General features: G+C 34.7%; 1 long non-coding RNA gene across 1 annotated transcript in view; it reads right to left on the bottom strand.

Annotated features, from left to right (window-relative positions):
• LOC139705699 (uncharacterized) overlaps nt 1-22,797 on the bottom strand; it is a 52,521-nt gene extending 29,724 nt beyond the window's left edge. Inside the window, exons 1-3 of the long non-coding RNA XR_011707510.1 lie at nt 22,625-22,797; nt 6,223-6,275; nt 4,961-5,022 (exon numbers count right to left, since the gene is read on the bottom strand). This is a non-coding gene — a long non-coding RNA (uncharacterized lncRNA). The remainder of the gene's footprint in view (nt 1-4,960; nt 5,023-6,222; nt 6,276-22,624) is intronic.
• Nucleotides 22,798-26,154: the final 3,357 nt, after the last annotated feature.

Below are 26,154 nucleotides of genomic sequence, written 5' to 3' on the forward strand. Positions count from 1 at the left end.
ACACCCAAAAAACAAACAACCCAATCAATAAATGGGCTATGAAACTGAACAGATACTTCTCAGAAGAAGATATACAATGAATCAACAAATATATGAAAATATGTTCAACATCTCTACTAATTAGAGAAATGCAAATCAAAACTAATCTAAGATTTCATCTCACTCCAGTCAGAATGGCAACTATTAAGAATACAAGTAACAATAAGTGTTGGCAATGATGTGGAGGGAAAGTCACACTCATACATTGCTGATGGCACTGCAAATTGGTGCAACCAGCCTGGAAAGCAATATGGAAATTCCTTATAAAACTTGGAATGGAATCACAATTTGACCCAGCTATCTCACTCCTCAGTTTATACCCAAAGAACTTAAAATCAGCATACTATACATAGTAACACAGCCACATCAATGTTTATAGCAGCTCAATTCACAATAGCTAACTGTGGAAGCAACCTAGATGCCCTTCAATAGATGAATGGATAAGTAAACTGTGGTATATATACACAACAGAATATTACTCAGCTTTAAAAGAAAAAAAAATTATGGCATTTGCAGGTAAATGGATGGAATTGGAGAATCATGCTAAGCAAAGAAAGCCAATCCCAAAAAACCAAAGCTGAGTGTTCTCTCTGATAAGTAGATGCTGATCCATAATGCGGGGGGAAGGGGCATGGGAAAAAATGTATCAAAAACTTTGATTGGGCAAGGGGGAGAGAGAAGAAGGGAGGAGGTATGGGCCTCCTATGGTGGAATGTGATGGACATTATTACACTATGCACATGTATGACTCTGCATATGGTGCAACACTACATAGTGTACAATCAGAAATGAAAAGTTGTGCTGCAATGTGGAGAATGAATCAAAATGCATTCTGTTGTCATATGTACCTAATTAAAATAAATAAATAACTTTTAAAAAAAGTTTTAATGCCTCCTGAATTACTAACATGAAATTGTTATATTTGATATTAACTTCAAAATAATTTGGGGTGGAGGTGAGAAGCAGACAGAGAATGATGAAACAAAATATCCATGTGATGATAGTTTCTGAATGGAGTTGCAGGTTTACAAAATTCATTACACTATTATTTTCACTTTTTAATATTTGGGGGATGTTCATAGTAAAAAGATAAATAATACTACATAAACAAATACAGAATAAATTGAGTTTGAGTTTAAGGTCTCAGAGCTCACAGTCCATAGTTCTGAATGAAAACACTTTCTCAGATATACAGATAGCAGACAAGGATTTCACAAGAATATTGAAGACTGATTTGTAGGATTTCCTTAGTGAAGAGCCATGTTTTCTCCACTCAGAACACTGGTTTCTGAGCAAAGATAGGCCTTTTTTTTTTTTCTGAAAGTAGATAAGTCAATATGATGTGCCTGATTATCTTACTGAACACATGAAAAGACATAAAATGAGACACAAAATGTGGGTCCACAAATGTGGTTGTTAGTTCTCCCTATTTTGAAATAAGACCAGTTTCTGAGAAACCTAATAGAGCGTATGACTGCTCTCCTTTTAACAATATCTTTGCACATATAACCCATGCATTCCATTTGGCCATTCCTGCCTTTCCTGTTTGCTATTTATTGCTCTTAACTACAGTCTTCAATTCACACTTTTTTGGTTTTTAGTTTTGAGGTGAGGAAGAAGAATCTTTGAAGATGTTCAAAAATTTCCTTCAAGTCAAATAAATCATTAGAAAGTACGTTTTATCCAGAATATAGTTGTTTTGCAGTAGGAGGGGCATTCTAAGTATCTTATCCAAGGTTTTGCCAAAAATAAACAAACAAAAACACTTCTCTTTCTTCTTATCTGAATCCTATCCATCCAAAAGGAGTTGACCAAGTCTAACAAATGTAGCTCCTATAGGGTAAATGCTGGGTCATCAATTTTTTTGTGTGGTGTACTAGGAATTGAACTCGGGCACTCAACCACTGAACCACATCCCTAGCCCTATTTTATATTTTATTTACAGATAGAGTCTCACCGAGTTGCATAGTGCCTCACTTTTGTTGGTGCTGGCTTTGAACTCTAGATCCTCCTGCCTCAGCCTCCCAAGCGGCTGGGATTATGGGGATGTGCCACGGCACACATCTGGGTCACCAATTCTAAAATATATTTTTCATGGTCTCTAGTTCAATGTCCTACTAATAATCAGCATTCAATAAATGAATTGACTGATTTTTTAATCAATGCAAATTTAAAATTTGTGATATAATTTGTAAATCATTATTTTGCTTGTAATATTACCATGCTACCATTACTATAAAAATATCATCATGTATCCTAATGTTCACTTTCACTAAATGCCTTAAAAGGTCATAGGAGCAGATTTAAATTCTGATGTGTGTTTTGGGAGCAAAATCAGCTATGGAGAAACAAGGGTAGTAAGCATTTATGTAGGCTGGTTAGATTTTGAAAATTATTTGCAAGATTTATTACAGAAATTGTAACTGAACTTTTCAAAAATATTTATCATGATAGTTAGAACTTACACTACAGTATCTTTTTTATGTGATCATGTTTATAAAGGCCATTTTAAAATTTGCTACCCTAGGCTTATACAGCAATAATCTAATGTCTTTCTAACAATATTAAAAACATTTATCTCTGGGAAAATGTTGTAGAGAAATTCTAGTGCAATGATAATCCAAATACTTAAGTAAATGTAAAAAAATAATATTGTATTTCAGAATACCAAAGAATTGAATTTTTTTGAAAAGGGTATTTTAATTTCTCATGAAAGCAAAATATTACTTTCTGAAATTCAATTGATCATATGACAATATTTCTTAAAATTCAACTAAATAATGTTGAAGTACATTTGTTCTTTAAGCATTAATGATTTGAGTTATGGTCCATGATAATGATATGCAGATAAGAAATAATTGACAATAATATTATATCTATACAGATTTTAATCTCTCCACATTTAAAAATGTGATCTAGACTAGAATTATGTTGTCTAATATTATAGCTACTAGTCACATGGAGGCTCTATAACTGTAATAAATTAAATATAAATAAAATTCCAATTTCAGTTTCTCTGTTGCACTAACCACATTTCAAATGCTCAACGGCTACATATGGCTAGTGGTTAGCATTTTGAAAGTGTCCACATGCAACATGACCATCATCACAAAAAGTTCTACTGAACAATGTCAGTCCACAGTAGAGAGACCAGTTACTGATGAATAGAATCTCAAGAGTGTGTGTGTGTGTGTGTGTGTGTGTAAAGAATTTTCCCTTTGGTGTAAGAGGTTGAATTGAATCTATCAAATTTAAATGATTTTTCTGGAAAAATCTATATTCTGATGTAAATAGTTAAAGCTGTGCCTCAAGCATTTCAGTATAGATTTTTTTTTCTTCTTGCATGAGAATGATTCCATTTCCTCAAGATAGTGAATTATACCATTAGTCAGTCTTTTCTTCAATTAGTGCTTTCTTTCATTATAAAGCTCTATTCTAACCCTTCCCTGCTTCCAACTTCAGCCAGCAATAGTTCAACTTCTATTCTGCAGCAAGGAATTCCTATTTTAGATAGCAGCATGTCAGGCCTCGGACTCCATACTTGGGAAGTTTGTAACTAGCATGACTTCCTTGTCTCATATTTTTATTGGGTTCAGAGGTTTTTATGCCCTTCAGATGTTCCATCAAATTGTGTAGCCTAACACAACTTCTTATCTCTCAATTCAGAAAGGTACATTTTTGTAACATATAAAAAGAATCATGGAAATGAATAAAGAATGCAATTTGACATAGTTATGTGATAAACAAACTCTGTTCCTGCAGTTAGAGATTGAACATAAAGGGTCCCAAAAACCGTAAGAAAGATTCTCTCTGTCATTTATGCTTTACTAGGAACCATACTGCAGAGGAAAACTGGAAAGACACATGTAACAAAAAACAGATGAAAATATTATAAAAAACACACCAACCACAGGGCATTTAAAGGCAATTCTCAAAAGCCCCAGTGAAAAGTGATATGGCTATCTGTATTTAAAAGACCAGATAAATCATATGGCAGATCTAGAAGGTAGAAAAGAAATTCTAAATTACTTGAACATAAAGAAAAAATTAAGTATTTTCATGAAAAAGTATATAAATAATCATGAATAATCACATCCTATTGAAAATAATTTGATTTTATAGGTAGATAGTACAAATATGAAAAAGATAATGATTCCAGATAAGGAAATATTTTAGTACAAATTTCAAATATTTTAGTAAAGGGTCTTTCTCCAGAGTGACAATGTGTTGCTTGGAAACTAAACTTCCACATTAGATTTTATAGCTTCTGAAAATAAATTTGAACCTTGAAATAACCTATAGAAATGTACATTAATTTGGAAAGAAAAAAAAAAGAAAGAAAATAATACACCAGCCTCCCAACCCTTTTCCCAAATATATATTTGCATTTTGGTAATTATACTTTCTTTCAAGATTCTCTGTGGAGTTTAAATAGATAACCACATCTCAGTTCACATGCTTACTCCTCGAGAAGCCTAAAACCAAATTAATTGCTATTACTGTTTACCAGTAAGATATTCTTTTCTGACCAATTTTTTCTTCATTTTTGAAACTTAAAAAATGTTTTATTACACTTAGGAAACTAATCCTGGCACAAAGCCTCTGAAACATGGTTTTTCAGACACTAATGGGTCTTGGAAAAGTTTGAAACTCTCAATTCATTAAAACTTTGAGTAGCTGTTTTGTACCTAAGAATGAGAATTGATGGAGAGGTTGGGACTAAACACATAATTTTATGAAATATGATGAAAACATAAGGGTTTTGTTATGACGCACATAACAATCAAGAACCTGTTTCTTTTTAGCAAGCTCCTAAAAAATACCTCCCGTATAATTATTAAATAAAAACACTCACTCATTCAGTACTCAGCTAGCTTTTAAACTCTGAATAAGAGAAGTACACAGTGAGAGAGGTACTTACATGGTTTCCTTGGATACTGGATGATGCTATTCAGGTCTATGTTTTTATCTGAAAGTGGTGCCCTGCGGAGAAATGAGGCTTGGTGAGTGGCTGTTTATACATAGTAAGTAAATAGGAACTTTGTTTATTTTACAAAGCATTTTTTATTTTGACCCAGATTTCTTTTACTCATCACACCCAACCCTTGTAAACAGCAATAATAGGGTAGAACAGGTATTCTGTACAACTCTTTTTAACTCCACTTAAGAAATCATAATTATCAAGGCAGAAGCTCAGAATGCTTTGGCTAAGAATGTTACTCCTTAGGCTGCTTTATATATCTTGACTACTATATTTATTTCAGACATATTACTGAGTGTTGCCTCCACAAGGACTTTTTCCAAAGCTACCAATAGAGAAATTCATCAGAAAAATTTCACATAAATGATAAATGTCCTTACCTTAACCAATGAATAAGAGAACCCTAGCTTTAGCCAGCTTCCAACTACCAGGGGTTTCCACAGACATGAATTGCCATGTCAAGTGCTGCAGGGGAAGCCTAGATTCCCAATAGTTTAAGTGCTATGAGCACACAATTTCCACACTCGGTCTTACAGAGCTACATGCTTTCTAATTTTGGTAGCATGATTAATCCCTCCTATGTGATAAGTTTTAACCTTCTAATATTTCTTTGGATCGAGAAGAACAAATGAGCTACAGCAAAGAATTGCAACTAACTTTAATGCTTAACACAATTTAATAACCTGAAATGAAGTAAGTGTGTGCTATGTTTCCATTAAAAAGTTTCCAGCCACAATTAATTGAACAAAAACTTGTCTTGTTCCAAGATTATTCTTGGAAATGTAATTTTAAAGCCTGTGTGAAATGAGGAAACTTACTTTTTTATACCATATGAAAGCAATTTCATTTTTTAGGAATGATTTTTGGATAGACTTCCGATTGGATATTTTCCATTGGAACTAGTAGTGGAGGGGCTTTGGAAGGGGGAGGGGAGGGAAGTAATTCTGTGTTCTTTTGCCAGCACTGACAAAGGTCTGGTTGTCAATGATACCTTTACAGCTAAATTTACTCCAGAGTGACATGAACAGGTGCACCTCGCCCTGCCAGACACTTGTGCAGAGAGATCACGCATCTCGCGGCTTGATGATCAGGGGGCTAAGCCTCGGTCTTCATAGAAAAGGAGAGGAGGCAAGCGCAGCCCAAACTGGGGGGTTTCTCTTCAAAGCCAGCTGGTCTGGCTTTATTCTACAGGAATTTTTTACCTGTCAGAGTTTGGACAACAAAGCCCTCAGCAGGTGCTGACGGGTACAACTTCCTGGAGAAGCAGAAAGGCACTGGTGAGTTTCAATTGCCAAATTATATATTTTTAATCTCTAAAAATTGATTTTGTTACCTTCAAGAAGCATTGCTGTGGTTCCTACGTTCACAGAGCTGATGAGACCATTGGAATCAGAGCCAACTAACTCAACAGTGGGTTTGCCTTCTGTACAAAATAGAACTGCTACTATTTGATAATTTTTAATTTAAAAAATTATAAAAAAATAATTCGTACTTTTAATATTGGTCTCTCATTACTGTCTTCAATGTCAGAAAAATGAAGAGTTAATTACATATAATACTTGCCTAACAGCATTTTAATCTTTTTTTAATCTAATTTTGTCATAATTTTTTTTGAATAAAATGTTGTTTCCCAATAATTCTCCAAAATAAAAGTATGAAATGGTACACACTCCTTTCAAAACTTCCATGTACTGGGTTTTTTAATGCGTGCATGTTATAGAAATATGATCAAAGATAATAAGGAATTAACTTAATTTAAACACATTTTTAAAAACATATTACACAGATAATTTAATATTTAAAAGTAACCACATTTTCTCATTACTTTACAAAGAGTTTTTGTTTTTTAGTTTGTTTTAGAGGAAAGTCTTTGAATAAACAAATAAGAGAGTACTAAAGCATGTTTTTACGTCATTGATATCCAAAATTAGTACATTTATATATTTGGTATTTTTGTTTTGTGAATTCAAAAGTTTAAGCAAAAAAAATTTTTTTTTCAGAATAGGATTTTAATTAATGGAAAAATGAGACCACATGTTAGGACATATTTTTAAAAAGTGATTCTATTTCAAGGACTCATTCTTTTAACTATGCTTCACAGCATTTCTCTACAAATTGTTGTATTATAGCAAATTGAAAACATTTATTTAAGCAAGTAAGCAGCTCAAAGCTAGAGACTATACATAGTAAACATATGAAACCATTTTAATAACTAAATTCCATATTCGTAAGCAACATGGGCTAATGAATGTAAAAGACATAACAGCATACATTGATCAAGAATGCTATAAATTATTATGCATAAAATCAATTTTCTGGGCTGTGGGGGGTAGAATTAGTACTTAAGAAGAAAAAGGCTCCTACCAATATAAATTACTAAGACTATAAGACAATTGTTTTATTCTGATGATCCCATAAATAATTTCCAATCTACATGCTTAATACATTATTTGTATAGTAGGGAAAAAAATAAGATCTGACTTTTGTTAATGACTATTGCATCTAAAACAAAACTAAATCAATGATTTAGATATGACAACAATTTATAAATATCATTCTCTTTTAAAGTGGCTTAATTGTTTTTTTAAAATCATGAAATATTTGTAATTTAAAAGTAATCAGCAATGGTTCACCTGCCAAAAATTCAATATTTTAAAAATATAGTCTTATCTACAAACACTTTAATGAACTCATATTTTAAAAATTAAGACCCAAATTTTCTTTTTATTATAAATTATTACATGTAAAACAAACTGAATAATTAAGATATTTTATTTTAAAGTATACATACATAGAGTTTCAAACTGTTATTTTCATGTGATATTTTGTTATGTTTCATTATATTCACTTGGATACTTGAGTAGCCATAGTCACTGAATGTTTTTATCTAACCTCATTAGTCTCTAAAAGAATGAGTATGTATTTCATGCACTTGAAAATTTTTTTCTAGTGTGTTAGATACTACTTTCCAAATGAATCAGAACACTTTTTTTTTTTTAAGAGATGATAACTAATTACTGAAAAACTGAACAACTTACATTCTTAGGTCAACTTCAAAATTATATTTAAGTTTTCATGTGCATTAGTATTGACTATAATTATCACATTGTTTGTCATTATCACCAAGGATAAACAATACAAAAGCTTCTATCAAACTATTGTTTATGACTCTGTCAATTATTTAAGGGCAATAGAACCTATTAGAAACAATGTTAGTTAGATATAGTTCAAATATCCAAAATAATTAAAATTCACATTTTAATTGTGTCATCAGTTGTGGACTCAGCCTAAAATCCCATAATTTTTTTCTTTTAATTATGAAAAATCATAAATCTTTGTTCAACATGAGTTTGTCCTTACTAATAAATCTTTGACATTGTGTTACAAAAATACTCATGCCAAATCCCTCAATGTATCAAAATAGTTTCCTTTAATAATTTTTACTAAGAAATTTCTACTTAAAATGATGGTGACTCATACCTGCCATAAAACTTGAATTTTAAAATGTATGTACCTTAAGCATTATTTGCAATACAGATCCACATCTTCAAGATACTTTATTTGCAGTGGGGGCAAAGTAATCATTCTCTTGCCTCAAAAAACACCATATAAAACTGTTTTGTTTATTTTATGTATTCATATGGAAAATCCAGATTCTTCCAGCAATTAATTTCATAAATTATGTTGCAAATATCTATTTAATTTTAGTACAATGGAGCTTCCAGTTAAAGTAGTTTACTCGTAATTATTTAAAGAAACAAAAATGTTTTGGCAACTTTATATGTATATCCTCATTGACCAGACACCTGACTGACAGCTGTCAACTGTCTGTGGGCCAAATGTAACCCAGTAAAGATAAAAATTACATATTACTCATCCCCGTTGATAATACCTGGTGCCAGTAAGTTTTCAAATAAGAATAATTAGACTATAGACTAAAAGAAATAAAAGGAGAATACTTTCTACTGCCTACCAGTCTTCCTTTGTCATTAACTCATTTTACCTTCCTTTTCTCAGTTATCCCATTTCTCTCCTTGTCCATATGTATATCACATTTACGAAAAGTTCATTTCCTTAAAGGAATTCTCAGAGGGTGCAACATGTCTGTGTCCATGAAATACTAGGCATGCATGTAATGATGCCCACACATACCTTTGAATTATGTTTTCTTTTGAATTTATGAAATCTTTAGGAATCGTGAGAAAGAAGTTCTAAAGTTTTAACTTCTCATTTTAAAGAAAATGAAATTAACCCAAAATCTCTGATATGGGTATTTAGATGCACACTAGGGCCTATCCCCCAACTTCATATTCAGTGATATTTCTTTCATTTGACTTAAGAATTTGGACACTCAAACTACAAGTTTGGACACTACATATTACATTCCTTTCAAGAACATTTTTCAGTTACTAGTCAATACCTTATTAGAGAAATATACACTTTGTCATAGAACATTAAAATATAGTTATAAAAAATAAAAACATAAGCACATAAAACATCTGTGCTACAAACTCCTTTAGATTCTCTTTACCATTTAAATAGATTTAAACCTGAACATATTTACAAGGTATATGAAATAACAGAAATAAAAATAATCAATAGCAATATATATGTTTAAATGATGAAAGTAGAAATCAAATGTTCATTTGGAATTTTTTCTTGAAAAATCAAGGAATAATTTAAAATACTAAATAAACTAACACACAAGCATATCTATAGTATTCAAGTACAGGATATCTTAAACAGTTCATATAACTGATTTAACCAGTTAACTTAGTATTTGTGTGTGAATGTGTATGTGTGTGATTGTGTGTGTGTGTGTGTGAGTGCACCCATTAATTACCAAATCTTATGAGATACCAGAGCCCTCATCAGCAAGGTGTCCTAAAAAACTTAGAAACCCTACCATTCAATAATCCTCTATTTATAAAGTATCTGATATTTGTCCAAATAATCACTAATTATATTAATTTTTTGTATTTATAAAATTTGTTGATAATTCTGTACTGGTTTACTCAAGGATATGAAAATAGTAATATACAAGAGTGTATTTCATTGTTTTCTGTCCCTTCAGAGAAGAAATTCTTCAAATAAAATCCATCATATTCTGAATTTAAAAGAATTTATCTTATCCCTGGGCTTTGGAGCAGCATTTTCCAGTGAGAAGTACAAATTAATAAGAAAAAAGGGGAGGGGGGGTTTTAAATAATGCTATACAATATGAGAGGAAATTGTAGTTTCCTTGCAAGGAATTGATGAAAAATAATCAACAATTTTATGACTAATAACACCATTTAACAACTAAATGATATAACTAACTTTAAAAATGTATTTGCTTATTCCATTAGATCTATTTCAAATCAACATTAGGCATCAACTGGCAAACCATTTAACAATATGAGGTGTTGTATGATTATGCAAACAATTACGAGCAAAATAATCAATAAATAATACCCACTTCTAACTATTGTGAAAGACAGGGTGTCAAGGCAAAACATGCAAAATCACAAGAATTTCAAGTAAGTTTATCTTGAAGGAGTTTTAGTGAAAGTAGTGACTTGCCCCTTGCCTGCTTTTGAAGGATTATAAGTGTTTTCTCTTTAGAGCTGAAGAATGCCGCCCAAAAGCATCAGAGCAGAAATAGGAACATTTGCGTCTTAGTCTCTGTTTCACTGCTAAGTAATTTTGTGACTGAAAACAAGTCACTTAACCTTTGTGTGGCAACCAAATGGATGGGACTTTTTGCTTAGTAATAAAAGAACCACGGGAAAGGAAATTTTAGCTATCCAATAGAAAGTAATTTCTCTGCTTCGTGTGAGTAGGTCCCAAAAGGAGTCTGGACCATTATTGGTGGGTTCCTATATGTAATGGCATGTCCCCTCTTCTCTATATTGCTACAAGTAGCCCATCAAGCCAGCATTCCAAATAACTGAAGCAAATAAAAGTATAGCCTATGAAGTCAGTAGGTAAAACAAAATCACTGAAGACCACTACAGATGAACAGGCCATATTTTTTTTCCCAGTTGGATACCCTAGTAACATAACTTAAAGATTTCACCCCCAAAATTCTATTATCACACAGCTGGGAATATGGATTAGTCAATTGTCTGCTAGGGTAATGTTATGAAGGCCCTTGTGATTGCTCAACAAATTAGGTAATTACCAAGGTCATAAGGAACATTTGTATTGATTGAAAGTCTCTTTATTGTAAGGCCACACTACCAAAGTGATTGTGAACAGTGCTGTCCCCTTTGCAGGGAGTCTAGGTTCAGGAGCAGCTGGCTGTCACTAAAGCATGCATGTGTATTTGGGTTAGCTGACACCAGTAGGAGATATCCTGATTGGAAGCCCACTTTACATGTTTTTCTGAAGTACCAGATCTAAAGAATAGATTCCATCCAAAAAAAAAAAAGAAAAGAAAAGATAAGGGCCATCACTCAGAGAAATAAAAATGAAGAACTATACCAAAATTTGAGAGAATTTGCTTAATCATTGTTCTAATTAAGCAGTTTCCAACAGACATAATATATGTGACATGTCTTTTTTTTTTTAACTTGTTCACAATCTGAACCAAAGCAGGCAATGGAGAGAGTCATATCAATTTTCACTCTTGTTCTTACTATACTGAAATGTATTCATGAATGTAGAGTTTCCATAAAACTTTGTTAAGATTAGTTGAGAGAATGAAAGTGAATAACAGAGAACCAAAGGAATGGCATTGGAAGACATGTAGATCTTACACTTTTTCTTACCATAACACAATGGCATACAACAAAACATATGTGAAAAACACAGGGGGAGCCTGTTCAAATGCAGATTCCTGAGACTGGGGCTCAACAGGCATGAGATGCATCCAGAAATATGCATTTGACATGAACCCTTGCTGATTTTGAGGTTGAAAAACTGTTCTCTGCATAAGTCTGCTAAGTTCCCCGCCAGAACCATTTCTCATTCAGTGTCAATTCTCACACTCTCCAGTAGCAAGAAAATAACACTTAGTGATCCCAGGTCCTGAGAGAACAAAAGGGAACATATAAATTCAGCTATAAATGTTAGCTGTTTTTATTTATTTTCTGGTGTAATTAATTACTACCATGCTTAAGTAGTTTATTCATTTTAATTATTTTATTTGGATTAGCAAATGATAAGTATCACCCAATAGTAGTAAAGTGCCAAAAATCATTCTCAAGTATTATTGTGAGTTTAAGCACTAAAAAAAATGTATCTTAAAATATAATAGAATGGCTGGATCTGACTCTCCAGCAAAGTCATTTTCGAAAAAAGCACAAACAGTGCTTATTATAAGAAGCTCACATGCATGCACATTCACCAAGTTTTAGAATACTTAGTTGTCATTGATCTGGAGGGTTTAAGAGTGTGTAGCCTAGTGATGATGTGAGGGAAACCACAGTTTTTATTCTCCTGTAGGTAAGTTATTTTATGGCCATAGGCTACATAGATTAAAATCTCACAGCTCTGTAAGGATGAGTTGAGAATGGGTAGATGAATGAACATGAATGTTTCACAAATACTAGATAAGCAGCACAAGCATGGCCTTATTCATTGTGAGTTAACCACTGTTGTAGTCAGATAATTAAAGTGATTAATAACAAAACTGACCACTGAATTTCTTCTGTGGACACATTATCTATAGCATAAATCATCAATTATTTTTAAAATAATCTCCTTTGATAGTGGTATTTTATTTTGAGGTAATTCCAATAAATAGAAAAATATTACTAGTATAGTATCTTATGGTTCTAAGACAGAAAATGTAACTTCACAAAGGAAAAAACAAAACCCAAATGTGGTTAATTTTTTTTTTATATTCTTTTAGTGGAGAGCGGCTATTTATTTATATGTGGTGCTGAGAATCGAACCCAGTGACTCACACACACTAGGCACATGCTTTACCACTGAGCTACAACCCCACCCCTGGTTAATTGTTAATACTAGTCTTGCACATGTGTGTGTGTGCATATGTGTGTGTGTGTGCTCCTTTGTGGAGTATACAACTGATGAAGAATTCACAACTGAAAAGAGTTGAAGTAAAAAAGATACAGGAATCAAGGGAGGGAGGGAGAATGGAAAAGATGGAAAGAAAACTATTGGTTAGCTGTTTAGTCATTGGTAAAGGAGTCAAGAGACAAGAAAGTTGCAAAATGTTTCTTAAGTAGTGTTCAAAATTTTTTATTTAGCCAGCCACAGCCATAGTGGTGCACACCTGTAATCCCAATGGCTCAGGAGGCACGAGGATTGCAAGTTCAAATACAGCCTCAGCAATTTAGTGGGGGTCTAAGCAAATTAGAGAGACCCTGTCTCAAAATTGCAAAATAAAAAATTTTAAAAAGGACTGGCAATGAGGTTCTGTATTTAAGTGCCCCTGGTATCAATCCCTTGTAAAAACAAAACAAAAAACCACCACCACAACAAAACATATTTAGAATTGTTATTTCTTCTGAATCTCTTCAGAAAGATTATGTTTAATACAACATGCATTCCATTTTATATGAATGCACTAAATTTACAAGTTTAAGGCCATACAATATTGGGTAATATTTGTTAAGTGCCTTATATTTGCACAGAGGAAGATGTTTTATTTGTGATTTCATGCAGAAAATAAAGGACAAAACAATCTTTGCCTTCTGACCTTAAACCTTTCCCCAACCTTCTTCCTTTCATCTAAGAAGTAGCACAAATTCTCCAAACTGGGTTTTTATGCCACTTCGAGGCATTTCTGGAGAAACAATCACTAATTACACCTCTGGTGGCTTTTTAGGGGCAGAAGGGAGTGCACATACAATAAGTCTGAGTGACAAACAGAGACAGACGTGTGACCAACTGTGCAACCCATATGCAAAAAGTTATCAGGAGGCCAGAGAAACAGGACATGAAATGTATAATATTTGAAAAAATGTAACTATATAATCTTCAAGTAGCATAATGATCTCTGCTAATCAAGTTAATCTTCCAAATCCAGTATTTTCAAAAACAATACATTTCTTCCTCATACATGAATTAGGCTTCCTATGCACTTGCATCCAGTGCTTGCCTCTGTGTGGACAATTAAGTGGCTGGCAGTGGGAGAGACCTGAGACATGCTGAAAGTCCTCCCTAAAGCACCTCTTAATCAACACAGCAGTGGATCTGTGGACCCATGGAACTCCTTTGGATTATGAACTCTTTTTCAGAAAAGTTTTAAAGAAAGCTTCACTTAAAGGAGTAACAACATTGATATCGTGTCATGGATCAGACAGCTGGAGCAGCAGGCTCTTCTGATAGAACATAATCCAAGAGAATTCTGGGGCCTAAGGGGGCTGCTGAGGAATGAAAGGATGTTGTAAGTCACATCAGTGGAAGGCCCAGAGGAAATAGAGGCACTCATGAAGGAGCTATTATTGATTATAAAAACTGCTGCTGGGTAAGTGGAACATGCCAAAGTGAAAGAAGGGCATGTTGAAGGTGAATGAAGGAAGGGCCTCAAAGACAGACCTTGGCAACTCCACAATTCTGCCTGTACCACATAGATGGGGTCATTGATTCCAAAGGAGTCAGAAACTTAGATTTAACAGGAAGCCACTAATTCTACGCATTTATGCTCAGATTCCTTAAATTTATGTGCCAAATTAGGCAATCAATAAGCAATTTAGAAGATGTCTGAGGTAACTAAAAAATAAAATCTTGGAACCTTATTCTAGGCAAATGGATATATCATTACTTTCATAAGTCTAATAAAATTTTTCAATGTGAACACAAAAACAAGTCTCCCTGAAAACAATATTATATGGAACCACTGACAAGGATAATATAAATGAGCAGCCCCTAATTTAAGGCTCCTTGGTGTAATATATATTGATCTCATCAATATACTATCATAAATTGTTATCTTTATTTTAAATATCAAATACTCTAGCATGAAATAAAACTTCTTTGCAGCATGAAACCTGGAAGAGAAGAAAATAACTTCCAATATATCATTGGACCACAATTACAGTAATATCTTTTTCAGGAATATGAGATAGTCCTTGAGAGAGAAATACAGTGATCATTTATTGAGCATTTTCTACAGGCCAGGCACTAAGTGGCTACAGAAGTACAATGTCATGTCCTTCTCCAAAATGATCATCTTTGGTAGGTCCTGTCACCTCCCCATTTTACAAAAGGACATTAAGAAAATTAAGGGGAAATGGTTATTTAGTTTTTGAGCCTGGATTCTAATCCAAGTTCTGTGATTTACCATTTTCTGCCTGTTGTACATTCTTTTAAAAGAACATTTCCCATGCTGTTCTTGCATGATACAAAACTCTTAGTGACTCAAACATTAAAAAAATTATCAGATTTTTATTAGTGGTACTCATCAAAACTCTTTCCTTAAAGGCTATTTAATCCTACCAGGAATAACCTTTTAAATTCCTTGTATATTTGTAGTTAATTTCAGTTTGTGAGCCAAATATCAAATAATCTGATGCTTTATATTCAAATATTAGTCTCCATCCTATTCTCTACACTTGGTTTGGATCTATTTTTGGCAACAAATTAATCTTTAACCATAAGGATTTGCCAACAATCATACCACTTTTAAGATTGTGTAGCAAATTCCTCAGGGAGAGTTCTAAACAGACTTGAGTAAAGGCATCATTGAAAAAAAATAACTAGCCTTTTAAAGTACGCACAATGAAGAGGGTGACATGTTTGGGGAGGGCGGGAGATACAAATCATACCAATTCTGCTCTCCTCAAGCACAGGTTATGAGTGTCACAAAACAGTGTTGCATTGTAGCTAAGGACAGAGTTGTAGCTAAGGACAAAGGGCTAGAAATAAACAAATATGGTTTTGTGTCCTTTGTCTGGCATTTATGACGCTATGTGGCCCTGAGCAAGTAAGGTCACCTCTCTAAGCTTTAGTTGTAGGTTTTTTGTTTGTTTGTTTGTAGTTCTGGTGATTGAACCCAGGGCCTTGTGCATGTGAGGCAGCACTCTATCAACTGAGCTATATCCCCAGCACCCTCTAAGCTTTAGTTTTAAAATCTGTAGAATGGTGATAATAGTAGAATCTGTCTATGGGTTATTGTATGGATAAAAAGAAAGCTAATAGAAGTGATAATACTGAGTCTGACAAATAGCCATTAAATGTTAGGCATTTTGAACTTATTTTTTCAACCGACACTCTAATAAAATAGTATTATTTTTGCATGTGTATTTCAAATAGTATTATAAGTATGAATATTGATGTTAAAGATTCAACTACAAATACAGTGCAAATACATAAACAAACAATAATAGTTTATAGGAAATCAAGCCTCACTTTGATTCATTGAATATGCTGGCGAAACAAACTAGCTTTAATCACCAATATTTTGTTCCACCATTGAGCTAAATCCCCAACCATTTTTTAAATTTAATTTTAAGACAGAGTCTTGTGATTCTCCTGTCTTAGCCTCCAGTTGATGGGATTACAGATGTGTGCCACTGTGCAAGATCAATCATTGACTATTAACTCTCACTACATTCCAAAAGGATGTAGAGACTTCGTCCCAAACAATAAAAATTATTTCTCTTCCAAACAAATTAGAATATATGTATAATTATGTAGCATCTTATTTTTAAGTTTATATAAAACTATGGTGTCTTAGAAACTTATACATTTATACATGATATTGCTTTCTTGAAAAAATAAAACCTTTTGCTTAGCTAAAAAATTTAGGTTATATAGCTGGGCATAGTGGTGCCTGTAATCCTGTAATCCAAGTGGCTTGGGAGGCTGAGGCAAGAGGAACATGAGTTGCTTTAGCAACTTAGCAAGGCCCTAAGCAATTTAGCAAGACCCAGTCTCTAACTAAAATATAAAAAGTACTGGGTATGTGTCTCAGAGGTGAAGTGCCCCTGGGCCCAATCCCTGGTTTAAAAAAAAAGGGGGGGGGGTTATAAATAATATATTTTAAAAATAATGTGATGTTCTTATTTAAGTAGAATACAGTCATTTGAAAAATTACCTAGAAAGAGAAAACAAGGTATATTTTGCATGTGGTGGCCTTATTCCCTACTTTCTGCATGCTTTGTCTTGGTATTTATTCTAAGGAATGTTAGGATGAACACAGATAATTTTTTATTAATGTCCTAAGTCTGTTTTCTGTAATATATACTTATACAAATCATTAAATCAATAGGAATTATAAGCACTCCAAGGGGACTTTGGAAAAATTAAAAAAATATAAAATGACTATAGCTTCTTTTTTTTAAGAAGTGGTACCATCCCCTAGACACATAGCTGTAATGTTGATGAGTGATCGTCACAGAACGATTTCTAGGTCCCTTTTGAACAGAATACTCCATCAGGCATTCCATGGGCTCCCCACTTCCCAGCAGTCCTGTGCCCAGCCCAGTTGCCATACATGGCCTTCAGACATTTGGAATGACATCAGGAGACAATCTGAGCAGACTCTGCCCTGAAGAATTCAAGCTAATGGAGACTGAAGATATCAATGTCTTCTTGGCCGACAACAACATTCCAAAGGTCAACTGGGGTGAAAAGAGGATGGACTTGGAGTTTCCAGTGCCTCTTCAGCAACCAACCAGCTAACAAGTATAAGGAAGCATCCTTTAAAAAAAAAAATAAAAGACAAATGAAGCCTGAAAGAAAGCCATGCCAGAAAAGGGGAATTGCCATCTCTCTGATGACCTACTTTTTTCCTTTTTCTGTAGCACAGTATGGGTACACATGAAACCTGATGGGATAGAGGTGGAACTTATTGCATAGGAATAAGAATGAGTAACTTCCATTGCAACTTGTTAGGTTCCAGGCCCTGTGCTTTCTGTTGAATAGTTCATTTAATTCTCATGCTAGGTATTGAGGGTTTCTCATTATGTTCCACATATTATGGATGAAGAAACTGAAACACAGAGAGATTAAAAACTGGTGCATAATTCTACTGTTACCTGTGATAGAGTCAACTGGCTTTTGGCCATACATGGTCTTCCTAGTTCCATCAGTATTTTTGGTTTTCAGCTATGGAGAGATTGAGGACTTCTATCTCATCTGCAAGCATTTGAAGAACTAAAATATTTTCTCTTAGGGCACTGAATTTCAAGTAATATGGACTATAAACCTTTCCGCCACTAGACTTGTGCAAGTGATAAATCAATAACAGAAACAGATGATTACAAATATGGATATGTTCAAGAGAAATCCAAGTTTAAAAATATTTGCTATTATTTTTAAATGATTATCATTCATGAATGCTCCTATCTGAACATTTAGTGATCCTTCATTAAGGGTTAAATTAAAAGTTAATTACAATGAAAGATAACAATTAATATCAACATTCCATCCCCAAGTAACATTAAGAAATACAGAAGACAGCTGGGAGTAGAGAAGCTTGCCTATAATCCTAATAATTTAGGAGGCTGAAACTGGAGGATATGTGTTCCAGGATAGCCTAGACAATTTAGAGATACCCTGTCTCAAAAAAGAAAAAAAAATTATAGAAGAAAGACATTATATATATATATAAATTTTAATATATATATAAAAGTTAAAAAGTTTATACTTTGTCTAAATTTTTTGATGTAGTCTGTTGCTTTATGTTTCAAATAGTATAATTGGTGATTAAATTTTGATCATGTTAACATATTCTGCTCAAATTCCACCCTAATTATATCATAACCAATTTATCTGAGGATAATCAATGTGTCTGATGATATCTTTAACCAAACTTGAGGAAGATTATGCCTTGTTAACAATTCTCATCTCAGGTAACACACTTCCTCTCTGCCTTTGTAACTGTTTTTTAGCATTTATTTTAAAGGAATAATCCCATTTCCTCATAATTTTCAAAGTTAAAGTAAGCACAGTTATCCCAATTACTCTCTTAGAAAAGACATTATATGAATCTATGGCAATAATACATTTTAAGTCTGAGAGACAATGTTCCCCATTCACCTTATTCTTTATTAAATAGACTTTCTTCATGGATAAATGCTTAGCAGTATTTTCTCTTTTAAGAGAGTACTCCTGCCTAACATCTTCTCTCAGTTCACTTTTCCACAGTTAATTTGCCTAGCTAACCAGACAAGGTGCCCTGGTCTGGCACAGAGTGCACTGGGCCCTGTCAGGGGATCTCATCTTTTCAAATTTATTGCATGACTTTGAGTTTATCACTTAACTTTTCTAAGTCTTGTGTGAGGTGCTGAAGTGTTCCCCAAAATCTTCTCAGCAGAAAAATAGTGAAATTCTAACTTTACAACTTTTCATGTGGTCATGAAAATTTTTATGGTGGCACAGGTCTGTAATCCCAGTAGTGCAACAGGAGGATGGAAAGTTTAAAGACAACCTGAGCAACTTTTGGCTAGGCTCTAAGCAACCTCTCCCAAAAGAAAAATAAAATGATCTGGGGAAGTGACTCTGTGGTAAAGTGCCCAGTAACAATACCCAGTAACAAAAAAACAAAAAAAAAAAAAAACTTTTCTTGTTAAAGAAATGAAAAATGCCCTAAATTTTCACTGGTAATGATCATAAAGCAACTTCTTTCTTTAACAGACATTCACCTTAACTCTACAACATCACTCTCCAGTAGAACCTTAAGTAATGATGGAAACGAAGATTCAACATCTACTTCTATAAGATAGCCCCTAGCCACATGTGCCTACAGAGCATTTGAAATGTGGGTGGTGTAACTCAGGAACTAACTTTTTAGTTTAATCTTAATTAAATAATCACATGTAGCTAGCAGTTATCATATGGTTTCAAGAACAGGCTAAGAAACATTTTTGTGCTTCTGATATATTCAGCCATATACTTTCCCACACTTTTGGAGCATCCAAAGGTGGATCTGTCCATCTTTCCTGCCCTTTGTACATGCCCCAAATAAAGCAAAGATCTTATACATCTGCGTTTTGTGATGGCAATTTGCAAGGCATCCATGAACTGCTTCTGTGTGCTAACAAATAAAGGTGGTATAACAGTGAAATGAAGCTTTGTTTTGCTTTTTGGTTTCATTTGTCCTGTACTGTCCCTAGTATCCCAGTTTTCCTTCTACTTGGTAGCCTTTCTATAGCAAGGAATTGTACATATCCATCCACAGCTTAACTATTGGAGCTAGCGTTTGGCCTTTAGTTTTTAAAATTCTGTGGATGCTAAGTGCTTAGGCTTTAGAATTCAGTTCTGGGTCTCTGTCCTTTCCTATTGCTTGGGCACGCAAAAACCCAGGATGGCTGGTGAAGGACAGGGCAGGATCTAAACCTGCACGAGGCACTCTTGCTCTCCCAGGCTTGCAAAATGCTTGGAGCGAGTGGGGCAGCCGGAGCAGCTGGATGCGAACTGCGTGCTAGCTTTGTGCACTGTGCGTGGGTGGGTTCATTTTTTACGTAGTCGCTAAGAGCTCATCTCCAGCTCTTTGGGATAGTCTTTCGCCAATATATGGAAAATATTCTTAAGATCCCAAAACCAGACAAGTAGGACAACTGCTCCAGCACTGCCACCTCCTGTTTCCAAAGCCCACCCACTGCCGTTGCGCCCTCCTTCATTCCCTAGAGCCCACCACGTGCCATCGGTACCAACAAGCCACCGGTCGTTTTTCCCCAAGCCGTGACATCCCCCTTCTAACCAAACGCCAAGTCTGCACACCGCTTCCAGCCCCCACACCGAGACAGCGTGGCAGTCTCCTCTGCGCGCGTCCAAGCCCAGCAGGTCTGCAGGAGGGCCAGAGCACGCCTCCTTCTTGCCAGTGGCGCACGCACGTGGCGCACTCGCCCCCTGCAAGCAGCCTAGGAACTCCAGAAACACGCCAGGAAAAGAGCCCCCCCCCTCCCCCTCAGCTCCTTGCACCAGGAGAAAAGTGGGTGGGGGAAAGTAGAGACCCGCAGAGAAAAGAGTATATAGGTGGGGAAAGCAGCGTTGGAGGGGAGGGCCGTAATAATTGGGCGGTGTTGTGGCTGTTGCGCCTCTCTGGAACGCCCAGCCAGCGCGGGTTCACTTTCCACACAAATTAACCCGAGGGATTCTTGCTGCCTGCTATCAATAACTCAGTGGAGTGAGCTGCTGAAATCAGAGGCATCCCTGTTTGGGTCTTTAAGGGGCCGTGCGAACTGAATCCCAGCTCTCTGCTTTCCAAACAAAGAAGTGGGTTCCAAAATGCTGGATGAGATTTTTAACCCTACACTTCCACCCCAACCCTGGGTAAAGATCTTTGAATTTGAAAGAGCACAGACATAGTAAGGTATCTAGAAGAAAAGGTTAAAAAAGTAATGTGTAAAAATCTATTCCTTGAATTTAAGGTTCTGTGATATTTCAAAGAATTTTCATATTTCAGTGTTCAAATAAACATTTAACACTTTTGTAGGTAAAGGTAAAGCCCCATTTAGCTATGCGTGTGGATGCCTTTGAATCAGCTACACGCTCGCAAGCAAATTCATGATCGAGCCTTATTTGGACATACTGAATGAAGCAGGAAAAGAAAGAAATATGTCATAATTTGTAGTGGCATTTTAAAAAGCCTCAGCATATCTTTCAGATATTATTTCATGAAGATTGCATTTCTGGGAGGTGGAAAAGCCTTGGGAGATATGTGTCAGGATCCTCACTTAATAATAGACTGTAAAACCAAGCAGCTGGGAGAAAGGGAATTGGACAGGTAACTTTAGACCAAGATCAAGTTTAGACTAACTGTGGGCCTGTACTTTAATAAAAGATAAAACTAACATAACCCATAAAACAAAATTGGCCAAAATGATTCGTTTCTCCTTAACTCTGAAGTAACTTAATAAAACTATAACTCATGGATGTCAACCCAAATAAAAAGGATTTATAAATGTCTCTTCACTATGAAAAGTCTTCCTGCTAATCAAATGGAAAATGGATACTGACCACCATAGTCTAATATGTCTCCAGGTTAGTTTTCTTTCTGGGACTAGACCCAGTCTGAAGAAAAAGAAAGATTCACTTGTGTACTCAAAGTCTTGGACAGCTAGTCTAAAACAGAGATTAGAATACTAGAGCATTTATTTGTGTTCAGTACTGTTAAACACTGCTTGGAAGGATAAGGTATTATTAGCAATAGAATTTATAAATGGTCCTGAATCCACAGCATTAATTCCAAAGTATCTTAAATTGGCCTTTAGGCAATACATAAAATGAGCCTTTTCTGCAACTTAAGTTGCTTTGCAAACATTTCCCAATTTGACAAATAACAGCTTGAAAATGATGGATAAAGTTAAAATCCCAAGGATCACTTTTTTCCTTGTAATTCTTCATCAGATATAAAATTAAAGATAAGAAAATAAAGATGATTAGATATGAAATGCAGGGAAAAAATGAAGTCTTTCCTTGAAATAGCAAATCCTTTGTATATTGCAGATTCTCAACCACAAACAGTCCATATGCTATATAGTCTGTTGGGATAAAGCTGCACCTAGTAAATTTCTGAAATTCAGATATGTGACACTACTTTAATGATTATAAGTATTATCACAATTGGTTATTTTAATTATTTTATTTCCCATATACATTGGTTTGGCTTAAAATCAGGATTATTTGGATTTGAAGTTTTAGAAATAAATCTACTTTCATGTTAAATTTAAAAATAATAAGTATGTGCATTTTTGTACTTACATATTTTAAGGTGCCAAAGAAGAGCTGCAAACTGTGAAGTAACTTCTGTGAAGATATGAAGTAAAGAATGGAAGGCAAATGACCGTCACAGTAAAGAAGTGTATGTGGTGAGTGCTTACATTTCTTTTATCATGTACCACAAAGTTATCAAAGGTAAAACTCTTTGACCTTAGGTATTTATAGCATAGAACTGTATAATAGTGTTAAAGAGTTAGATAACCATTATATACTTTAGGTTATAAGCAATATCAGGTTGTTTTGCTCACATCACTTTTCAGGATCTACCTTCTAGGTATCTCTTCCAATTAGTTCATTTAATGGGAAGACATGTATATTTCTATACTGTAGCTGTAAAAAAAAAGATTAAAATGTTTAATGCTATGAAATTTGTATCTTACTGTTTTTAGAATTTTCTGAACATCCATGTTCAATTATTTTTGTGTTGAAAGTATTCGGGCTGAAGAACAAATACTATACAGTTGAATAATCTTGAAGGGTAGATTAATCTATAGCCTTTCTTCATCTCAGGGTGGGTTGCTGTGGCAACCGCCCCAGCTCACTTTAAAATAATTTTTTAAAGCTCACTTCAAGAGCTACACCCAGCGTGGGCCAGGCTTAAAAGCAGGCAGACCCAGTGCACAGGGCTTTAGTGGACTGCTGCTTTAATGTAGGGAAGTAGTGAAGAGAAGAGGGTGGAGTAAGACAGTGTGTAGCTGAACAGAAATTGGAATATGAGCTTTCCCTAAAGTTAAAATCCCAAGGATCACGCTCCTTCCCTGTAACTTCTTTAGCACTTTAATTAAATATATGGCCAAACATAATTCTTTTGGGGAAAAATATGTTAATGCATATTTACATTTAAAATAAAACATTTAAAGTGCTGGCCTAGTATGTGTGAGGCCTTTGGTTTAATCTCCAGAACCAGGTAGAAAAAAAAGAAAAGAAAGCACTTAATGATAATTATTTAATGAAAGAAATATTTTGTAATTAGGCACCCCAACACACACACACACACACACACACACACACACGAGCTGATTTAATACATTGATCCCAGACACCATTTTTTTTCTTAAAAGAAAGTCACCTTTTATTTAACTGGATAGACCCCTAGCTTCCAATTGGTTTCTATTTAAAGCATAGAACTGGAAGAGATGGGATAACTCATTTCACACATAAGCAAACTGAAGCCTATAAAGGACACATCCAATAGTAAAACACAAATCCTATACTAAATGGAGAATCCAGGACTCTGTAACACCTAGGATGAGCTCCTCCCTAGATGAGAAAACATTCTGATTCTAGCCAAATACTATTAGGTGAGAAGGATCAGGGTGATTTTGCTAAAAAATAAATAATGTCCAGAGGTATTAAAAGAATACAAAGCACACTCTGGATTAACCACTTTGTGAATTACTCATGAATAATTTTAAATCTCAGGTGACTGCCTATTGTACATTTCTAGGTAACTGCTTCTGTTCTGCTTCAACTATAAAGGCTTATGGGAAGGAAACTAATGCTAATATTAACTTAGGTCACACATAATTAAGAAGTTAAAACTGCTGAGGGAAAAATCTTATATTTTAAAAGGCCAACTGTGATACATTCCAGATCCAAATTATTTTCAAATTATCCACAGTGTGGGGTTGTGCATATTTTTGAATGCCTGTACTATCATTGATAATTATGGATTTGTTATAATGTTCATTATTAAATAATTCTTTAAAATGTGAAAAGGTAAAATAAAAGTTTCTTCTTAAAGAAAAATAGATCTAAACCTGAAGTGTTCAGTGGTAAACAGGAATATTCACTATCACCCATCAAAAACAACATGATTTAAATTCATGTATTGGCTGTGTCTATTTGCTCATGTAAAATAGGCTCTCAAAATTCATGACATTAATTTCAAGCATTATGGCAATAAACTCTGATGGTTCTCATATGGTTACTTTGTCAGGACATTTGTGAAACTTGAAAAAATAATTTCATTTTACCACCATATATTCAAGATGTTTGGGTACCTTGAAATTTTTTATTTTTTTTACAAGTTGTACCTTGAATGAAAACCTGACATAGATACTCCTTGCCATATTATTAAAATGAACTCATAGTAGTAGCAGACTCACCATATGAAAGTCACACAGGTAAGCAAAATATGTTATAGATTGCAATCTGCAATATATGGTACTATTTCAGATAGTTTGCTTTGTGACAGTTTTCCAGGCTTTCTTGTAATAAAAGCGATGAATTCATCTTAGCTGTACTAATAGTTACAATGGTAATGAACCAGAAGCTTGAAGATTGTTTAGATCTAGTTGTACTTGCTTGTAAAATCACTCTTCTCCTTTCACGTGAAGACTTGGGTGGGTGCCTAAATATTGAGCCCACTCTTCTGAAAGAAGCTAATAACAACAAATAGCCCCTACAATGAAGCAGAAGGCTTTTTGAACCACATTGTCCTCATGCATTAAAACAGTCATCTGGAGGCATACTGAGGAACTTAACAGGAAATGCAACTAGTCATTGGACTAAACACACAGTGATGATAGGAATTTTTTTACAGTGAGGGAATATCTTTAATTAGTTAGATATTTCAGTATGCTACTATTATCTACTCTTGTATAGTCAATGATTTTATGTCCCCTATGAATTTTCCCTTCTTCTTTCACAACATTAAAAAAATAAAAATTGCTCTAAACATTTTATATAATCTGTAGTTCTGCTGGCATCCAATCTTGTCTTTTCATGATTTGTATACCGGTTGATACATTTTATCTTTGGCTTTCTTGGGTGTGGTGTAATTGGCTAGGGCAGAGAGCCGCCAAATCTCTAGTAGCTTTTCCTAAACATTAACTATTATCCTATATTTTTGGTAAGGGAAATGTTTAATATGCTTAAACCTTAACATAAATATTCTTCCTTATCAGTCTCTATTTCTGCTTCCTGCGCTGCTGAAACTCTTCAGGATAAGTGAAGTCATCAGCCATCGTCCGGGGTAGCCTAATGCATTTGGGAAGTTGGTTTGGTTTACATGTTAATGACCTGGATAAAGTCCAGTAAGGTGTGGAAGAAAGAGTGGGGGGAAGAGGGGGAAAATCTCCGAGGAAGCTGCCACCTCGGTAAATATTTCCAAACTGATTAGAAAGTTCATGGCCCGCGATAAAGTGGAGATTTTATAAACTGGTAATTCTTTAATTATTTCATGAAATCTTTCGGTTCACTTTTTAGCCCTTCCACTTCTCAGGGCCGAAAACCACGTATTCTGGGCATGCATAAAAGCACGCTGGAATGGAGTGCTGCAGATTCTAGACCGTGGTTTTTACGCGTGAGTAATAGAGGAGGAGCGCGTGGACCCGTGGAAGAATGAAGTAGCTAACGCGTATCTAAATGGGGGGAAAAGTCACAAGAACAACTATTAGGGTCGCGCTCCTATTGGTCAGAGGAAAGATCCCGACTTTAGAAGGACTTCCCTGCTGGCTGGCTTGCAGCGTCCCTGGGGAGTGAGCGCGCAGCAGCGGGAGACTCGGTTC

The sequence above is a fragment of the Marmota flaviventris genome, chromosome 5 (assembly GCF_047511675.1).
Source record: "Marmota flaviventris isolate mMarFla1 chromosome 5, mMarFla1.hap1, whole genome shotgun sequence".
NCBI lineage: Eukaryota > Metazoa > Chordata > Mammalia > Rodentia > Sciuridae > Marmota > Marmota flaviventris.